Genomic DNA, 19,833 nt, shown 5'->3' with positions numbered 1-19,833 from the left:
TCATTTCAACATAGAACATAGCCAGAACTCTCATATTGCAGGCAGAATATAGCACAGTGAGACAGGCTGTACCGCAATTGGGAGGTCAAAGAAGGTAGGTTCTGAATTCTGGATTCAAATCAAGCCTTTAACTTCTCATTTAAGTAATTTCTTATACCTGAATCCTTATATATTTATTTTTAAAAAATGGGGCAAGTGTGTTTTTCTGCTTCATAACGTTGTTGTGAGGCATTAATTTGATAATATGCAAAACTCATATTCAGTTTCTGGATGAATGGTAGATTAGGTTTTGTTTTGTTATATTTTGTTCTGTTTTAGTTTATTCTTCAGCTGACAAAAACCCTGGACAGATTACCTAACCATTTCTAGACCTTGACCTACTAAGTTTAGCAGGGCTGATAATACCTATTGCCATTCCACTCTTGTAATAAATCAGATAATACATAAACTGGAAGACATTACAGATGTTTTAATTCATATCACTATTTCAATTTCTTTCATTTTCAGTTTATTTTTCACTCAAATCTAAGCAATTTACCAGGACATGCTCTGGAAGGAAATTTGGAATAAATTACAATTGAAGGAATATTGTGCATTTTTATCACTAAGCACAGTTATCTCCCTTGGGCTGTTTATGCTTTACATCAGCAGCTTCCCTGGAGTCATCAGACTTGACAGCATGGTGCTATGTGGATTAGTGTCAGCAATCTTTAAGGTGCAGTGGACTGCAAGGCACCTGGGGCCCATCTTCTCATCCTCTGACTCATGAGACAGCATAGAACAGCATCCCCAGACGTTCAGTCATGCAATACCCACCAGGCCTGAAAAGATTACAAAAGGGATCGATTTAAGGTCCTTTCTCATGGCAGTTAATAAGGGGCAAGGGAATAGCAAGGCATATCCTTTTGAAATAAGTGAGCATTATGGGAAAACCTGAAATAATTAATCTATTTTTAGCTGAGAGCTTCTAAAGCCAGTGTTCACTAATATGCCTTTGAACAGGTTCTCTTTTTCCTTGCCTGTGTGCACCATAGATGTCTATGGTTTAAAAACATTCAAGGAATTATGTAGTATCACTTCTTAAAGATACACTTCAAGAATTTATTCCACACAATTAAGTTAAATCCTCTGACCAAAGGGAATATAAACTTAGTATACAGACTTAATACACACAAAAGTTAGTGCAAGCATTAGTATTTAGACATAAGGATACTTGATTTCTTAACATCATGTTTTACTCAAAAACGCATTAAGTGATACTTTTAGACTTTGGTTCTCATTGAACTGAGATACTACAGTCAGTTGAGTTTAAGGACCAACGTGTTGTGACTATTCAAAGATATCAGGTACTTTACATGGCATAGAAATACCAGACTGATATATACTGAAACCATAAACTGAGTGAAACTCAGTTGGCAATGATAGTAAGAATTTTCAGTATGCAAGAATTTTTAAAATTCTGGTTGCATAAAACATCAATTTGTCATACTGTTGCTACAATATTAATGCATATAGAAGCTTTATTTAATGTCAAACTATTTTACTGGTATAAATTCCTTATATATCTTAACCTTGCCCTTAAGGTAAGCAACTCGGTGTCATTTTCATGTTGTTCAGTTATCCATTCATTGCCTTTCTTAATGAATATCCTAGTAAGAGCACCAGTGGAAGGAGAAGCCCTGGGTCCTACTAAGACTGAACCCCCAGTGAACTAGACTGGTGGGGGGAGGGCGGCAATGGGGGGAGGGTCGGGAGGGGAACACCATAAGGAAGGGGAGGGAGGAGGGGGATGTTTGCCCGGATACTGGGAAAGGGAATAACACTCAAAATGTATATAAGAAATACTCAAGTTAATAAAAAAAATTAAAATTAAAAAAAAAAAAACTCCAAACACTCCTCCCAAATTCAGATCATAAACTTCCAATCAACTATGAAACACACACATGCACATGCACATGCACCTTTCTATCTTCTTAGGAATTTTCTTAAAACCTCTATTGTTCTAAATACTAGACATCTTTATAGATATGCTGTTTCCTAATAAGATGTTGTGAACAGGAATTCTTAGAAAGAAGCTGTATATTCAATGACAGATGTAAACTATGTGTACAAACAATGACTGGATGATTAGAACTTCAATGATATGGAAAGGATGGAATGGGTCTAGGAGAGGTAGTCATTCCTGGCCCAATTCTGGTTTGGATCTGAAACTAGCAGATAACAACTTTGAAATATATTAACGTAAGGAACTCTGATTTGCACCAACCAAAAAGCCATTAATACTATTAGATAACATTGGAGACCTACAGATGAGTTTCCTCTGCCTGGATATAACTTACTTTTCTAATAAAGTATTTGGAAAGTATCACGATTTATGACTTTGTTTTGTTCTGATTCTATTAAAACCTCATGAAACTACTTTTGCATTTGAACATGGAATTTTGAGGTACTCTGATTCTGTGTTCCTTGGCCATGGCCATTTATTCCACAATAAACTACCATCTCGTCTTCCCTTTTATGTGGGAGCTGCTTTAGAAAACCATAACCTGGACATTGTACAACTACCCTACTTCACATCCTTTCCTCCACTAGATGTAGGTTTAGATTTTTTGATACCTACTTTATTCATGATTTTAATGTTTCACCCTTCTTTTAGCCCACTGACCAGAGGCAAGGGAAGAAGGAGGTTTATAGGAAAAACCCTTGGTGGACCTGTTTAGAAGTAGTTTTTTGGAGCAGTTCCACTCTTCATTGGTAGGATACTAGCAGTCTAGTCCTACAGGAAACACTAAAGAAGAATGAATATTAATGGCTTGATCTAGCAGAAACAGCAAGGTTCTGCTGAATCTGCACTAGTCATTGGAAGAGGTGAGAATCCGTAGGAATGCCGCGAGAAGCTTTTTGACATTTTTCTCTACGAAGTGAAGATCAGTGAAGAGTTGCACAGCTAGCAAAGATTAGCGAAGCATTGCACTGCTTACCAATGCAAGAGCGACCTTTCACTGTCTGTGGGGTTCTACTTATACTCTTTGCAAACATCACATGCCCTCTCAAGCATCTGCTCCAACAAAACATCACAGGCTTTTTCATATGTCTGCCTCAGCAACACATCCTCTCACAAGACAGCTTCCAGAAAAACAACTGAGTTTCTGCAGAAACCAGAAATTTCCACTTCAATTAGGTGTTTGTATTTATTACGTTGTTGTGGGTTTCTTTCGTTCTTCCTTCTTTCATTTCTTCCCTCCCTCCTTCCTTCCTTGCTTCCTTCCTCCCTTTCTTTCTATCTAAGGATACTTCTTTATTGCTGCTGGTTATATTGGTTTGATTTTTAACTGCTGTGTATTATTTCTTATAGTAAGATGATTGTGATGTCTACATACAACTTTCATTTTTTTAAAAATGTGATTATCAGTAAAAAGCTGGATTTGTGTCTTTCTGGAAGTTGAACAAGGTATTCCCTCCTGCAGTTTTCAGGGTTATCCTTTTTCTCTTGGCTGTCTGTGGTAAGTGGCATGCAGTGCTTTTCCCTAGTGAGAGGGAAGTCAATAGGCTGTATTTTACTGTGACAGCTCAGCCATTTGACTTGAGCCTTATTACACTTGATGGTTACCTTCAGGAATGCCATTTTCAATTGTTTATTTTTCAAGCCTCTTGTCAGTTCAAACTACAGAAAGGAAAAAGGAGAACCATGAATTTACTAATGTGTATCCAGAACGTGAAAAACACTATATTAAATACAGATTGAACACTTATGTATCATTAATGAAGTACACATATATTTATTGAGTGCTAATTAGGTAAAAGATAAAGCATCATGCCAAACAGTATGAGCATTCTTCAAATATTAATATAAATGAATATACACTAATTGTACATGCATCAGCCTTATCTAGAGGGACAAAGTAACCCATATGGGAATTCCATGAAGTGCTTTTAGAAAGAGACAGTAAAGGATACCCTCATTATAGAGCATTGGTAAGGTTTAATGATCTTCAATCCTTTCAGGAAGACAATTCTCCTGCACTCGTAAAACACTTGTTGACTTTGTAATCAGGGCTACTCCTAACCCTTTAAGTAAAGAGATGAATACTGAGTAGTTATTTATTGCTGCGCTAAGACATCATAATCAAGAAAAAATTTATAAGAAAGTGTTTATTGGGACTTACAATGTCAAGGGTAAGTCTCTGACTGTCATGGCAGGGAGAATCACAGTAGACAGACAGGTATAACACTGGAGAAGTAGCTGAGAACTCATATCTTGAGGCAACAACCATAGGCCTGAGAGAGCTCCCTATGAATGGCATGGGCCTTTAAAACTTCAAATTTGCCCTTTCTTTGCGGAATCACCATGGTGGATGGGATCCTGTACACATACCTTGAAAACTGGAGGGCCTTCAAGGCCCTCATCGCTGCTCAATACCGCGGAGCTCAGGTCTGCGTGCTTTCCGCACCACCCCACTCCCACTTCGGCCAAACCAACCACATCCCCGAATTTCTCAGAAAATTTCCTGCCGGCAAGGTTCCAGCCTTTGAAGGCAATGACAGATTCTGTGTATTTGAGAGCAATGCCATCACCTATTATGTAAGCAATGAGGAATTGCGGGGAAGTACGCCAGAGGCAGCAGCTCAGGTGGTGTAGTGGGTGAGCTTTGCTGACAGTGACATCGTCCCTCCAGCTAGCACCTGGGTGTTCCCCACCTTAGGCATTATACACCACAACACGTAGGCCACTGAAAATGCCAAAGAGGAGGTGAAGCGAATCTTAGGGCTACTGGACACTCATCTGAAGACATGGACATTTCTGGTTGGTGAAAGAGTGACACTGGCTGACATCATAGTGGTCTGTACCTTGTTGTGGCTCTATAAACAGGTCTTAGAGCCTTCTTTGTGCCAGGTCTTCCCAAATACCAACCGATGGTTCCTTACTTGCATTAACCAGTCCCAGTCCAGGGGCATCTTGAGGGAGGTGAAGCAGTGTGAAAAGATGGCTCAGTTTGATGCTAAGAAATTTGCAGAGAGCCTGTCAAAAAAGGATATCCCGAGAAAAGAAAAGGGCTCACGAGAAGAGAAGCAGAAACCCCAGACTGAGCGGAAAGAGGAAATAAAGGCAGCTGTCCCAGCTCCTGAGGAAGAGATGGATGGGTGTGAGCAGGCATTGGCTGCTGAGCCTAAGGCCAAAGACCCTTTCACTCACCTGCCCAAGAGTACCTTTGTGGTGGATGAGTTTAAGTGAAAGTATTCCAATGCGGACAGTCTCTCTGTGGCGCTGCCATATTTTTGGGAACACTTTGATAAGGATGGCTGGTCCCTGTGGTATGCTGAGTACCGCTTCCCTGAAGAGCTCTCCCAGACCTTCATGACTTGTAACCTCATCACTGGAATGTTCCAGTGATTGGACAAACTGAGAAAGAATGCCTTTGCTTGAGTTATCATGTTTGGAACCAACAACAGCAGCTCCATTTCTGGGGTTTGGGTCTTCCGAGGCCAAGATCTTACCTTTCCACTGAGTCCAGATTGGCAGGTGGACTATGAGTCATATACATGTCGGAAACTGGATCCTGATAACAAGGAGACCCAGACCTTCGTTCAAGAGTACTTTTCCTGGGAGGGGACTTCCGGCACATGGGCAAAGCCGTCAATCAAGGCAAGATCTTCAAGTGAACATGTCTTGCTAGTCGCCTAGCTGCCTGCACTTACCCTTCAAGGGAGATGGGGGTCATTAAAGGAAACTGCACATTGGGGAAATTCATTCAAATTTTACCCACAGGGACATAATCCTCCAAAATGGCCTCACTTCTCTATCCTTCCCAAACAGTTCCACCAATTTTGGACCAACCATCCCAATATAGGTGCATATCGAATGGAGGCTAATCTCAAATAAACTACCACATTCTGTTCTATGACACCGTGCATCAGCTTATGACCATACCGTTTCACAGTAAAATTAGTCCAATTTTAGGGTTCCCCATATTCATTCACAAACACAGTTTCAAAGTCTCTTCCGAGACTCAAAACAACCTCGTAATTGTATTTCCATGTAAAATATAAGAACAAGTTATATTCTGCCAACATACAGTGGCAGAGAATATGCATTACCATTTTAAAAGGAAGGCACTGGGCATCAGGAGAAAATACTGAACCAAAGCAAAACTGAAAGCTAGCACAGCAAACTGCAAATCTTGTAGCGCTGTTACTGTAAGCCAAATAACCCCTTTTCTCCCCAACTTGCTTTCTTGGTTGTGAGTTTACTGGGCTCAGCACAGTCGGGTAATGCTGTTACAGACCTGTTTTGGGGTATAATTGTAAAGAACTTAGGGTCTTTGAGCTAGAAAAACCATTGCATTTTGAGACCTCAGTGGGATGTTCCTTAGGAGCTTGGAAGACAAGACTGTTGAGAAAAGTGCAAAGGATGGAGGCCTGGCTGGCAAAGTTTCAGGGAAAAATTCTTAAGACTATACTGTTCCTTATCTTTCTATTTTGGATTGAGATTCTGTAATTCTGGTTAGCTGGAGCCGAAATGTCAGCCATGATTAATAAAACACGGGCATCAATGATGTGAAATATTTACATTGTTGGGATAATTAATGCTGGTTAGATAGAGATAAGAAATTAGCAGTCATTAAGAAGAGACCAGCATTACTGAAATAAAGACTTCGAGGAAGTGCTTTCTGAGAGCACAGAGAAGCTATTTTCCAGAAGTAGACATGGTTTTACCTCGTGTTGGCAGCAGGGCTTGGTAATACATCTGCATTACCCAGAAAGTACTGGTTAGAAGGCATGAAGGGATCATGGAGAGCAGCAGAGATTTGGTGTTGTAAGACACCGGGGGATGCCTTTGGAGAAGGAGCAGACTCAGTGGCAGTTAAAGGCCAGGATGGAAGGGATAAAGCAAACAACTTGAGGCTTGGCACCAGGTACTGGAAACAAGCTTTTGGTGAAAGTACAACCCAGTTGTAGCAAGGAACCCCATCATTTTTGGAAATGCCAGTACCATCAAGAATAGAGAAAACTGTAGAGTGGAGCTATCTGGAACCTAAATGACAATCATTGAGTGCTGCAGAAAGGAGAGCTGGAGAAGTGACTCAGGATCCTTGAAGTAGCCAGAAGGATCATGAGTGAATCCGAGATGGTTGGACATTGAGTTATTGATACTGTTAGAGTTTGGTTTTACTTGGTTCAAATTGAGACTGTGCCCTGGTTTTTCTTTCTTGAAGAAGGTATTTAACTTAATGTTGATTTTTAAAATTTCTACAAATGAAATACTTTGAACTTTTAAAAGAGATTTTATATTTTTTAACAGACTGGAATTTTAATATGTTTGAATTTGTAAAGACTATGGGACTTTTAAAGTTGTTTATGTTTTTAATGTGAGATATTGGGCTTGAATTAGAAAAGAAGAGTTTGTGACTAAATACTGATGTGTTCGTATGTCAAGGTAACAAGGTGTTAGTTGTAGTGGCTGGTTCTGTGTGATACCTTGACACAATCTAGAATCTTCAGTTGATGAAATTCACCTATGAGATCAAACTTTATGATATTTCCTCATTTGGTGATCAATGGGGGAGGGCTCAGCCTTTTTTCCAACGAATATTTTTGTTCTGACTTTTAAGAAGGACTAAAGAATCTGCACTTTGTTCATCCTTCTTAAGCTTCCTGTGGTCTGTGGGTTGTATTTTGGGTAATCTGAGCTTTTGGGCTAATATCCACTTATCAGTGAGTACATACAATGTGTATGTTTTTGTGATTGGGCTACCTCACTCAGGATGATATTTTCTAGCTCCATTCATTTGCCTAAGAATTTCATGAAGTCATTGTTTTTGAAGCTGAGTAGTACTTCACTGTATAAATGTACCACATTTTCGGTATTCATTGCTGTTGAGGGACATCTGGGTTCTTTCCAGCTTCTGGCTATTATAAATAAGGCTGATATGAACATAGTGGAGCATGTGTCCTTGTTATATGTTGGAACATCTTTTGGGTATATGCCCAGGAGTGGTATAGCTGTGTCCTCAGGTAGTACTATGTTCAATTTTCTGAGGAACCTCTAGACTTATTTCCAGAGTGTTTTTACCAGCTTGCAATCCAACCAACAATGGAGGAGTGTTCCCCTTTCTCCACATCCTCACAACTATCTGTTGTCACCTGAGTTTTTGATCTTGGCTATTCTGATTGGTGTGAGGTGGAATGTCAGGGTTGTTTTGATATGCTGCTTTGATTGCTGATAACTAAGGATGTTCAACATTTCTTTAGGTGCTTCTCATCATTCGATATTCCTCAGCTGAGAATTCTTTGTTTAGCTTAGTAGTCCATTTTTAATAGGGCTATTTGATTCTCTGAATTCTAACTTCTTCAGTTCTTTGTATATCTTGCATATTAGCCTTCTAATGGATGTGGTATTAGTAAAGATCTTTTCCTAATGCATTGGTTGCTGGTTTGTCCTGACGGTGTTCTTTGCCTTTCAGAAGATTTGCAATTTCATATAGTCCTATTTGTTGATTCTTGATCTTACAGCGTAAGACATTGGTGTTCTGTTCAGGAAACTTTCCTCAGTGCCCATGTGTTTGAGGTTCTTCTCCACTGTTTCTTCTATTAGTTTGAATGTATCTGGTTTTATGTGGTGGTTCTTGATACACTTGGATGATAAAAATGAATCAATTTGCATTCTTCACCATTTGGTGAAAAATGCTATCTTTTTTCTACTGGATGGTTTAGTTCCTTTGTCAAAGATCAAGTGACCATAGGTATGTGGTCATTCCTGGGTCTTTGATTCTATTCAACTGATCTACTTTCCTGTCTCTGTGCCAATACCATACAGTTTTTTCACTATTGATATGTAATACAATATGTCAGGGACAGTGATTCCCCCAGAAGTTCTTTTATTGTTGAGGAAAATTTTTGATATCCTGGGCTTTTTGTTTTTCCAAATGAAGTTGCAAATTGCTCTTTCTAACTCTATGAAGAATTGAGTTGATATTTTGATGGGGATTGCATTGGATCTGTACGTTGCTTTTGGCAAGACGCCATTTTTACAATATTAAACCAGCCAGTCGTGAGCATGGGAGGTACTTCCATCTACTGAGATCCTGTTCAATTGCTTTCTTTAGAGACTTGAAGTCTTCGTCATACAGATCTTTCAGTTGGTTGGTAAGAGTCATACGGAAGTAATTTGTATTATGTGTGACTACTGTGAAGACTGTCCTTTTCCTAGTTCCTCAGCCTGTTTATCCTTTGAATAGAGAAAGGCTACTGCATTTTTTAGTTAATTTTATATCCAGCCACCCTGTTGAAGGTGTTTTCAGGATTAGGAGTCCTCTGGTGGAATTTTTGGGGTCACTAAAGCATAGTATTTTATCATTTGTAAATAGTAAGATTTTTATTTCTTCTTTTCTAATTTGTATCTCCTTGATGAGCTTTTGTTGTCTGATTGCTCTGGCTAGTATTTTAAGTACGATATTGTATAAGTATGGAGAGTGGGCAGCCTTGTCTAATCTGATTTTAGTGGAATTGCTTCACGTTTCTCTTCAGTTACATGATGTTAGCTACTGGTTTACTGTATATTGCTTTGACTATGTTTAGGTATGGGCCTTGTGTTCCTGATATTTCCAAGACTTTTATCATATAGGGGTGTTGAATTCTGTCAAATGCTTTCTCAGAATCTAATGAGATGATCATGTGTTTTTTTCCCTTTGAGTTTCTTTATATAGCCAATTATGTTGATGAATTTCCACATATTGAACCATCCCTGCATCCCTGGGATGAAGCCCACTTGATCATGATAGATGATAATTTTGATGTGTTCTTTAATTTGGTTTATGAGAATTTTATTGAGTATTTTTGCATCAATATTCATAAGGGAAATTGGTCTGAAGTTCTCTTTCTTTGTTGGGTGTTTGTGTGGTTTTGGTCTAAGCGTAATTGTGGCTTCACAGAAGGAATTGGGTAGTGTTACTTCTGTTTCTATTTTGTAGAATAGTTTGGACTGTATTGATATTAGGTCTTCTATGAAGGTCTGAGAGAATTCTGCTCTATACTCATATGGTCCCTGGATTTTTATGGTTGGAAGATTTTTAATGATTGTTTTTATATATTTAGGCATTATGGGGTTGTTTAGATGGTTTATCTGATCCTGATTTACTTTGGTACCTGGTATCTGCCAAGGAAATTGCCCATTTCCTCCAGATTTTCTAACTTCTGTTGAATATAGGATTTGTAGCAAGATCTGATGATATTTTGAATTTCCTCAGTTTCAGTTGTTATTTCTCCTGTTTCATTTCTGATTTTTTAATTTGGATGCTCTCGCGTACCCTCTAGTTAGTCTGGCTAAGGGTTTATCTATCTTGTTGATTTTCTCAAAGAACCAGCTCCCTATTTTGTTGATTCTTTGTATAGTTCCTTTGGTTGATTTCTTGATTATTTCCTGCCATGTATTCCTCTTTGGTATAGTTGCTTCTTTTTTTCTTTATGCTTTTAGGAATGCTGTCAAACTGCTAGGGTATGCTCTCTCCACTTTCTTTTTGCAGGCACTCAGAGTTATGAATTTTCCTCTTAGCATTGCTTTCATTTTCATTGTGTCCCATATGTTGGGTATTGTGTCTGAATATTAAATTCTAAAAAAGTATTTCTTTGTTGTTTTTTCCTTGACCAAGTTATTATTGAGAAGATCATTGTTCACCTTTCATGTGTATATGGGCTTTCTGCTCTGTTGTTGTTGTTGTTGTTGTTGTTGCTGCTGCTGTTTTTGTTGTTATTGAAAACCAGCCTTAGTCTGTGGTGATCTGATAGGGTGCATGACATTATTTCAATCTTCATGTATCTGTTGAGAAGTGTTTTATGACCAATTATATGGTCAATGTTGGAGAAGATACCATGAGGTGTTGAGAAGAAGGCATATTCTTTTGTTTTAGGATGAAATGTTCTATAGATATCTGTTAAATCCATTTGGTTCATAACTTACGTTAGTTGTCTATGTCTCTGTTTTCTGTTTAGTTTCATTTTCCATGGTCAGTCCACTGATGAGAGTGGAATATGTAAGTCTCCCCCTATTATCGTATGAGGTTCAATGTGTACTTTGAGCTTTAGTGGGTTTCTTTTGTGTATGTAGGTGCCCTTTTTATTTGGAGCATAGATATTACACATTGAGAGTTCATCTTGGTGGATTTCTCCTTTGATGAATATGAAGTGTCCTTCCTTATCTTTTTTGCTAACTTTTGGTTGAAAGTCGATTTTATTCAATGTTAGAATTGCTTTTCCAGCTTGTTTCTTTGAGACCATTTGCTTAGAAAATTGTTTTCAAGTCTTTCACTCTGAGGTAGTGTCTGTCTTTGTCACTGAAGTGTCTTTCCTGTATGCAGCATAACACTGGGTCCTCTTTATGTACCCAGCCTGTTAGTCCATGTCTTTTTATTGAGGGAATTGAGTCCAAATATATTGAGAAATATTAGGGATGAATGTTTGCTGTTTCCTGTTGTTTATGTTGTTAGAGATGGAATTATGTTTGTGTGTCTCTCTTCTTTTATGTTAACTTTAATTAGATTACTTTCTTGCTTTTTCTAGGGTGCAGTTTCCCTCCTTCTGTTGGAGTTTTCCATCTATTATCCTTTTTAGGGCCGGATTTGTGGAAAAATATTGGGGAAATTTGTATTTTTCCATGGAATATCTTGGTTTCTCATCTATGTTAATTGAGAGTTTTGCTGGATATAGTACCCTGGGCTTGCATTTTTGTTCTCTTAGGGTCTATATGACATCTTCCCAAGATCTTCTGGCTTTCAAAGTGTCTGGTGAGATATCTGGGGTAATTCTGATATGTCTGCCTTTATATGTTACATGATCTTTTTCTCTTACTGCTTTTAATATTCTTTCTTTGTTTTGTGCATTTAGTGTTTTATTATGTGACAGGAGGAATTTCTTTTCTGATCCAATCTATTTGGAATGCTGTAGGCTTCTTGTATGCTTATGGGCATCTCTTTCTTTAGGTTAGGGAAATTTTCTTCTATAATTTTGTTAAAGATATTTATTGCCCCTTTAAGTTGGGAATCTTTGCTGTCTTCTATACCTAATATCCTCAGGATTGATCTTCTCATTGTGTCTTGGGTTTCCTGGATATTTTGGTTGAGGAGCTTTTTGTGTTTTGCATTTTCTTTGATGGTTGTGTTAATGTTTTCTATGGTATCTTTTCCTCTAAGATTCTCTCCTCTCTCTCTTGTATGTCTGGTAATGCTTATGTCTTTGACTCCTGATTTCTTTCCTAGGTTTTCTGTCTCCAGGGTTGTCTCACTGTATGATTTCTTTATTGTTTCTCTTTGCATTTTTAGTTCTTCGATGATTTTGTTCAATTCATTCACCTGATTGCTTGTGTTTTTCTGTAAGTCTTTCATGGATTTTTGTGTTTCCTCTTTAAGGGCTTCTACTTGTGTACCTGTGTTGTCCTGTATTTCTTTAAGGGAATTATTTATGTCCTTAAGGTCCTCTAACAGCATCATGAGTTGAGATTTTAAATCAAAATCTTACTTTTCTGGTGTTTTGGGGTATGCAGGGCTTGCTGTGGTAGGGACTGGATTCTTATGATGCCAAGTGGCATTTTTTTCTGTCACTTAGGTTCTTGACCTAGCCTCTTGCCATCTGTTTATCTCTGGTGTTCACCGGTCTTGCTTTCTCTGACAGTGGTTTGACCTTCCTGTAAGCATGTGTGTCAGTACTCCCGGAGACCAGCCTTCATCCAGTAGGATCTGGGTACAGAGAGCTGTGTCACAGGTTCAGCAACAGGCACAAACAGAAACCAGAAGGATCCTGTCCCAGACTGCTCCTTGGTTGTTGTGTCTAGATGGCTCTAGGCCTGTTACTCTTGGGACAGGAATTTGAATAGAATGGTGGTCTCACCTTTGCTCTCAGGATTGTCTACACTTCTGAGAATCCAGCTCCACAAGGGATCTGGGTACAGAGAGCTGTGTCACAGGGTTAGCTCTGAGTGCAAGCAGAGACTAGAAAGATCCTGTCCCAAACTATTCCACAGTTCCTGTGTACTGAGATCTCTGGGTTTGTCCCTTGAAATAGAAGTGGTGGTCTTACCTTGCTCTCAGGTTTGTCAGCACTCCTGGAAATCAGTTATCTCCCAGAAATATCTTAAAACCCATGCCCACAATGATACACTTACTCTACCAAGGCCACACCTACTGAAACACTTTCCTATCAATTGATAGGAAAGTGAATATTTTGAATGTGAAGGCACACTTCAAGATATAAAACTAGATCACTAAATCCCATTTTGTATCATGAAAGAAAGGAAGATATCAAAAGGGAAACACAGGATCAACATGCCCAGAAGAATAGTATCAAAATACTAAATCATAAAGCTTCTTCAATGATACCCATGTTGCCTACTGATAAGACAAGGAATATATATGAATTTACAGACCACTCCCTGACTCCTGGAGATACCCTTGGTTGGTTTGGGACTAAATTGTAACTCAATTCTAATAGCTGTATCTACGTATTTGCTACAGAGAGCGTCTTTTAAATGATACTTAATGTTAAAAAGGGATCAAAGATTCCTTTTAGACAAGATACTAAATGAAAATGGAAATATGTTTAAAGTATAAAAAGAAAATTTTAAATGAAAAATGGAACAAATTTAAAAGTGAATAGTTGATTCCAATGAGTCTTCAGAGAATTTATTGCCAAAAACTTCTCCCTTAACTTAAAAAAATAATTAGAACAATAATGATTTTTAAGCAAGACTAAAAACATAAATAAAATAATTGAGGAATGATACTTATTAGACAGAAAGAAAAGATCATATATCAGTGGTCACTTTGAATAGAAACCATTTGGAGAAATATCAAGTTTGGGTTATATCTCTGAGAGGTATTTGTTGACAAGGTTAAAGAGACCCCAAAATATTACAAGATAATGTCATGATCTTGGTTATCTTCCATAACATTATGATTAACTCCTACACAAGCTGAGGACAGTACATACCTGAGATAACGAACATGAAAAAAACCAATCTAATACTGACTGTTAATCATTATTCTTACTGGCAAGCTTTCATAATCTTGGAAGGAGTTGTGGATGCTACGACAAGAGATAAGCAATCAATCTTACTGAGCTATGAACATTGTGAGCTGTAACACTACCTTGCAATTCTTGCCCACTGGTGCAATAAAGGGATGGCACAAATGTTAGGGTAGTAACCATTCACTTTCTAATTGAATTTAAAGTCTGTTCTATAAAACCAAACACATAATTATCATAATTAATGGGCCAAAAACATATAGCTAGATAATTCATAGACCTCAGTGGAAAAACCTACTTATTATTCCACTAAATGGGTATAATATTTACAATTTCCCATTATTTCTTTTATACCCACAGACTATTGCATCTTTAAATCCTCATTAGAGAAGTTTTTATTTTTATTAGACAATGATGAATGGAGACACCCACGATTGACCAAAGTGCAGAGAATAAGACAATGTAGAACACTTAGTCCTAAATAGAACATATAAACCACATTCCTCCTCCAAATTCTTTGAAATATTTGGGGAAGAGGGGTGGAAAGAATATAAAAACCAGAGATGGAGGTTGACTACAAGGTAATATGTCTTTTGGATGCAGGAGTGAAGAAGCATATATAAACTCATAGTGATTGTGACAGTATCCAAGAATCTGAGAAAGTCAGTGCCACACTAAATCCCAGCATGGAGAGGTGAGCTGTGCACACAATCTCACTTTTAGATGAAAAGATGCTGACAATTGTTGGCTACAGGATGAAGAGACAGTTTTCTTTAAGTATGTAGTTCTTGATAAATCATCCATGGTCCAGATGAAGGCCATTACAACTAAAAATATTTGGGAAGTAAACTTAGCCTTGATAAATAAAAGGGGAGGCATAAAAGTTAGATGAGTAGGAATGAAGAAAATATAGGCGAATCTTAGAAAGTTTGAGAGAGGGAAAGTGAATATGATCAAAACACACTGTAGATTTTCCAATAGCTATATATATACATATACACACATACTCATATATGCATATACATGTACATGTATATATGTGTATATATATATATGTTTGTGTGTGTAAGTGTACATATATGCATTTTGATTTCTAAAAGCAATAGGAGACAAATGAAGTCATCACAGGTTTAAGGATTATGATGAAAATAAGCATATCCATACATCAATTAGGAAAGACTAAAAATGAGAAGGATTAGTAGAAAATTGCAGAATATATAAATCAGTGGATATGTTTGGAGGAAGAAGAAAGGAATTGAAGAGGAGGCTTACTTTGGCAAAAGAAGAAGAATCATGACATCCTTGAGGCTTTTGTTCTCTTGCATCATTATTATTCCAGGCTCCTATGTCACAGTAGAGAATTCCCATTATGTTATTCCTCTTAAGTATTGATGATGTTACAGTCCACCGCATTGGACATTGGCCAGCCCAATAGATTAGGTAATAATGAAGATTGTCTCAACATTCTCATTAACAAAAGAGAAGAACAGAATATTTGCTGCAGGATGATATGGAAAATACACATGCTATTTTCTCTTAAGAAAATAGAAACATACTTTTCTATTGCTATGGGTTGACACTGTCTAGATTTATCTTATCACTGGAATCACATACAGATCCTCATGTAGAGCAACTCCAGTACACTATGCAAGAATAGGACAGAGGAAATTGTTTAAACAGATGAAAGTTCAAAATGAATAGAAAAAAGTTATTATCTATAGCATCTTTTGAATCTCATTTATGAAAGTCAAAAATCTGCCATATTTTTTTCTCTTAGCTATGGAGGCACACCACAAATACAATTGTAGAAATTTGGGTTGGGGTATTTTATATAAATTTTATTTTCACATTTTTTATTGAAAAAAAGTTTTTCTTCCTCTGTTCCCCCAGATCCAATTCCTTAGTTTCATCTCCTGCTCAACAGCAGAACATCCAAGGATGGTTTCACTGCCCAGTTCTTTCCATTTACTGTGAGTAGCAGATCCTCCACTTCTATCTATCTATCTATCTATCTATCTATCTATCTATCTATCTATCTATCTTCTATCTATCTATCTATTCATCCATGCATCCATCCATCTATTTATTTATTTTTACACTCAGATTTCACTCCCCTCCCAATCCATCCTGAGAGTCCTCAAACAATTCCATAAATTGTGGTGGTCTCATCTTTGCTCTCAGGATTGTCTACACTTCTGAGAATCCAGCTTGCTCCACAAGGGATCTGGGTACAGAGAGCTGTGTCACAGAGACTAGAAAGATCCTGTCCCAAATTATTCTACGGTTCCTGTGCCCTGAGATCTCTGGGTGGGTCCCTTGGAACAGAAGTGGTGGTCTTCTGAAATGGAAGGAACACTACCCAATTCATTCTGTGAAGCCACAATTACTCTGATACCTAAAATACACAAGGACCCTACCAAAAAAGAGAACTTCAGATCAATCTTGCCTATGAATATCCATGCAAAAATACTCAATAAAATTCTCACAAACAGAATCCAAGAACACATCATCATCACCATGATCAAGTAGGCTTCATCCCATGAATGCAAGGTTGGTTCAATATATGAAAATCCATTAACTTAATCTACCATTTAATCAAACTCAAAGAAAAAATCACATGATCAGATGCAGAAAACACATTTGATTAAATACAACACCTCTTCATGTTAAAAGTACTGGAGAGATCAGGAGTTCAAGACCCATACCTAAACATAAAAAAGCAAATACTGAAAGCCTATACTGCAAATCAACAGCCAATATCAAGTTAAATGGAGAGATTCTTGAAGCAATCCCACTAAAATCTAGGACAAGACAGGATGCCCACTTGCCCCATATCTATTCAATATAGTATTCAATGTGCTAGCTAGAACAATAAGGCAACAAAAAGAGATCAAGGGAATACACTTTGGAAAGAAGAATTAAAGGTGTAACTATTAGCAGATGATATGATAGTATACATAAGTGACTTCAAAAATTCTACAACAGAACTTCTCCAGCTGATTAACAACTTCAGTTAAGTGGTTGAGTATAAAATTAAATCAAATAAGTCAGTAGCCTTCCTTTACACAAATGATAAACAGGCCAAGAAAGGAATTAGGGAAACAATTCTCATTACAATAGCCCCAGATAATATAAAATATCTTGGTGTAATCTAACCAAACAAGCGACAGATATTTATTATAAGAACTTCAAGTTTCTCAAGAAAGAAATCGAAGATCTCAGAAAATGGAGAGATTTCACATGCTCTTGAATTGGCGGAATTAACATAGTAAAAATGGCCATCTTACAAAAAGGGAATCTATAGATTCAATGTAATCCCCATCAAAATCCCAATTCTTCAAAGACATGGAAAGAGCAATTCTCAAATTCATCTGGAAAGGCAAAAACCCCAGAATAACAAAAACAATTCTTAAGAGATCTTCCATTTCTAACTCTTCCCTTACCACCTAATTGTGCCTTTGTCCCAGCCTCAACCAAGGCAACCCTATCTAACACAAGGGCTGGTGATCCTCTAAATGGATGTGATTTAAATAAGCATTTCTGAAATACAATGTATCTTATAGAGAAAATATTTGGCTTTTGCTTGAGAAAACTGAAAAAGAGCCATTTAAACAATCATTACAGAACTTCATTGTATTTATTTAGAAGGAGAATTATTTGGATATTCAAGCACAAAGATTTAATCCTTTGCATTAGAGAATAAATTAGTCAAACCATTGAATGTGCCATAATATCAATCTGTCTAAAAATATAATCTTGTCATAAAACAATCTTATAAAAATTTAGGTATTTATATAAACACAGGACCTTAATCTTGGTATACAAGTGTTCTCCCACTTAGCATTTGGTCTTCATGGTTGCAGCCTGCTGTTACGGAGTACAAAGATTGAGAAAAAAATTTCATTATGTACATGCAGCTATTGAAAATGCTTTTTTATAATGGTTTCCCATGCAAATTAGATTTCCAAAATGCAAATGTGTCAGAGACTCTCTCTACCCAAAACCACAATTTTGGGATCATTTCATAGGAAAATTTCTAGGAAAACTTTTCAACAGTAGCTCATTATTAGGGTATTTAAGGAGTTCTAGGGTCCAGAGAAAGAAGAAATGCTATAAATTTTGTGTGTGTGTGTGTGTGTGTGTGTGTGTGTGTGTGTGTGTGTGATGCACACAACCAATCACTGAACTGAGGATGGGGTACCCGATGGAGGAGTTAGAGAAAGGATTGAAGGAGCTGAATGGGTTTGCAACCCCATAGGAACAGCAATACTAACCAAACAGAGTTCCCAGGGACTAAAGCACCATCCAAAGAGTACATATGGACAAACCCATGGCTCCAGCTGCATATGTAACAGAGGATGACCTTTGTTGGGCATCAATGGGAAGAAAAGCCCTTTTTCCTGCCAAGGCTCAATGCCCCAGTATAGGGGAATGTCAGGGCAGAGAGGCAGTAAGGAGTGGGTAGGTGGGTGGGGGAACACCCTCATAGAAGCAAGGGAGGATGAAAGGGATAGGGGATTTATGGACAGGAAACCAGGACAAGGGATAACATTTGAAATGTAAAATTTTAAATATCTAATAAAAAAGAAAATAAATCATGTTAGACCAAAAGAAAAAATTATATTGTATGTCTAGACTGTTGCTCAGTGGAAGAAGTATTGGCCAGCATGAGTAAGGTCCTGTGCTATGAACCACCCAAAAAATACATTAAGTCCCTTAACCAAAGAATGAAAGATTATGTCTGAATCATTCTGTTTTTTGAGAGAAGGTATTCCTGGACTTGTTGCTTAGAATATAAATTAGTTGATACCACTTCTATGAAAAAGTTCTGTAGAGTTCACATGTATATAGATTCTATACCATAGTGCGCATGTTTGTGATGTGATACATGTAGTAATTTGCAGAGCACTATACAAAACAGTAAAACCATAGAAGGATAGTAAATACAAATCAGTATTGTGGGGTCAGTTTACTATAGGAAAACACATCCTCATATTGGAACTGGTAAGACTGATACCAAAGGTGAAATTTCAATACCGATTAGCGTACAATGGCTCTTAAAATTATAGGAGAGTCTACACGTGTAGATCTAAAACATCACTGAAAAGATATACAAGACACTGACACCCCTTATTTCTTATGAAAAAGCGGATCTTGCCAGCAGGTATACAAGTATATGAGGAGTACTTTGGATAATGGATTTCATAATACATTTGAATATTTTACATATATTAATAGGAAAATTTACATGGCTTTGTGATTCATAACACCAAATGAAACATAGTGAGCAAGTTTATCTAAAAAAATGAATATGAACGAAAATTGAGGTAAAACCAGCCTTCAGTCCCCTTTTCTTCTTTCTCAGTAAACATACTCCTCCTTTAATGACAGCCTCATATGCTTCTATATCTCTGGATTTTTCCTCAAACTCTCAGTTTTTACTTATTTCAAAATCTATCTCTATCCTTCCAATAATTTCTAGTCACAATGATTTTGGTCCATCTCAATTTGCCACGTGTTTCTTTCAATTTTAAGAAATTTAAGTTTAAAGACATGGAAGGAAGAACAACAATATCAACCATCCAGAGCTCCAGAGCTCCTAGAGAGTACACATGGGGGGAGTCATGGCTCCAGCTGCGTATGTAGCAGAGGATGGCATTGCATGGTATCTATAGGAGGAGAAAGAAGCCCTTGGTCTTGTGAAAGTTCATTTCCCCAGTGTAGGGGAACGCTAGGGTGTTGAGGTAAGGGTGGGTGGGCGGGAGGGGGAGCATCCTCATAGAAGCAGGGAGAGGATGGGAAAGGGGGAACATTTGAAATGTA

The 19,833-nt window shown here is 37.5% G+C and overlaps 1 long non-coding RNA gene and 1 pseudogene across 2 annotated transcripts; one reads left to right on the top strand and one right to left on the bottom strand.

Annotated features, from left to right (window-relative positions):
- Positions 1-455: 455 nt before the first annotated feature.
- Positions 456-15,781, bottom strand: LOC134486942 (uncharacterized). Of its 2 annotated transcripts, XR_010066535.1 has the most exons (3): positions 15,283-15,781; positions 3,611-3,664; positions 456-821 (listed from the first exon to the last, which is right to left on the bottom strand). It is a non-coding gene; the product is annotated as an uncharacterized LOC134486942 (long non-coding RNA). The 2 variants fall into 2 exon arrangements; XR_010066536.1 differs by lacking the exon at positions 15,283-15,781 and having other exon boundaries at positions 3,611-3,681.
- Positions 4,349-5,725, top strand: Eef1g-ps16 (eukaryotic translation elongation factor 1 gamma, pseudogene 16; annotated as a pseudogene).
- Positions 15,782-19,833: the final 4,052 nt, after the last annotated feature.

This window comes from Rattus norvegicus, chromosome 5, assembly GCF_036323735.1.
Source record: "Rattus norvegicus strain BN/NHsdMcwi chromosome 5, GRCr8, whole genome shotgun sequence".
NCBI classification, from domain to species: domain Eukaryota; kingdom Metazoa; phylum Chordata; class Mammalia; order Rodentia; family Muridae; genus Rattus; species Rattus norvegicus.
Note: the sequence above shows the minus strand (reverse complement) of the source record. Positions and strands in the feature narration are given on the sequence as shown.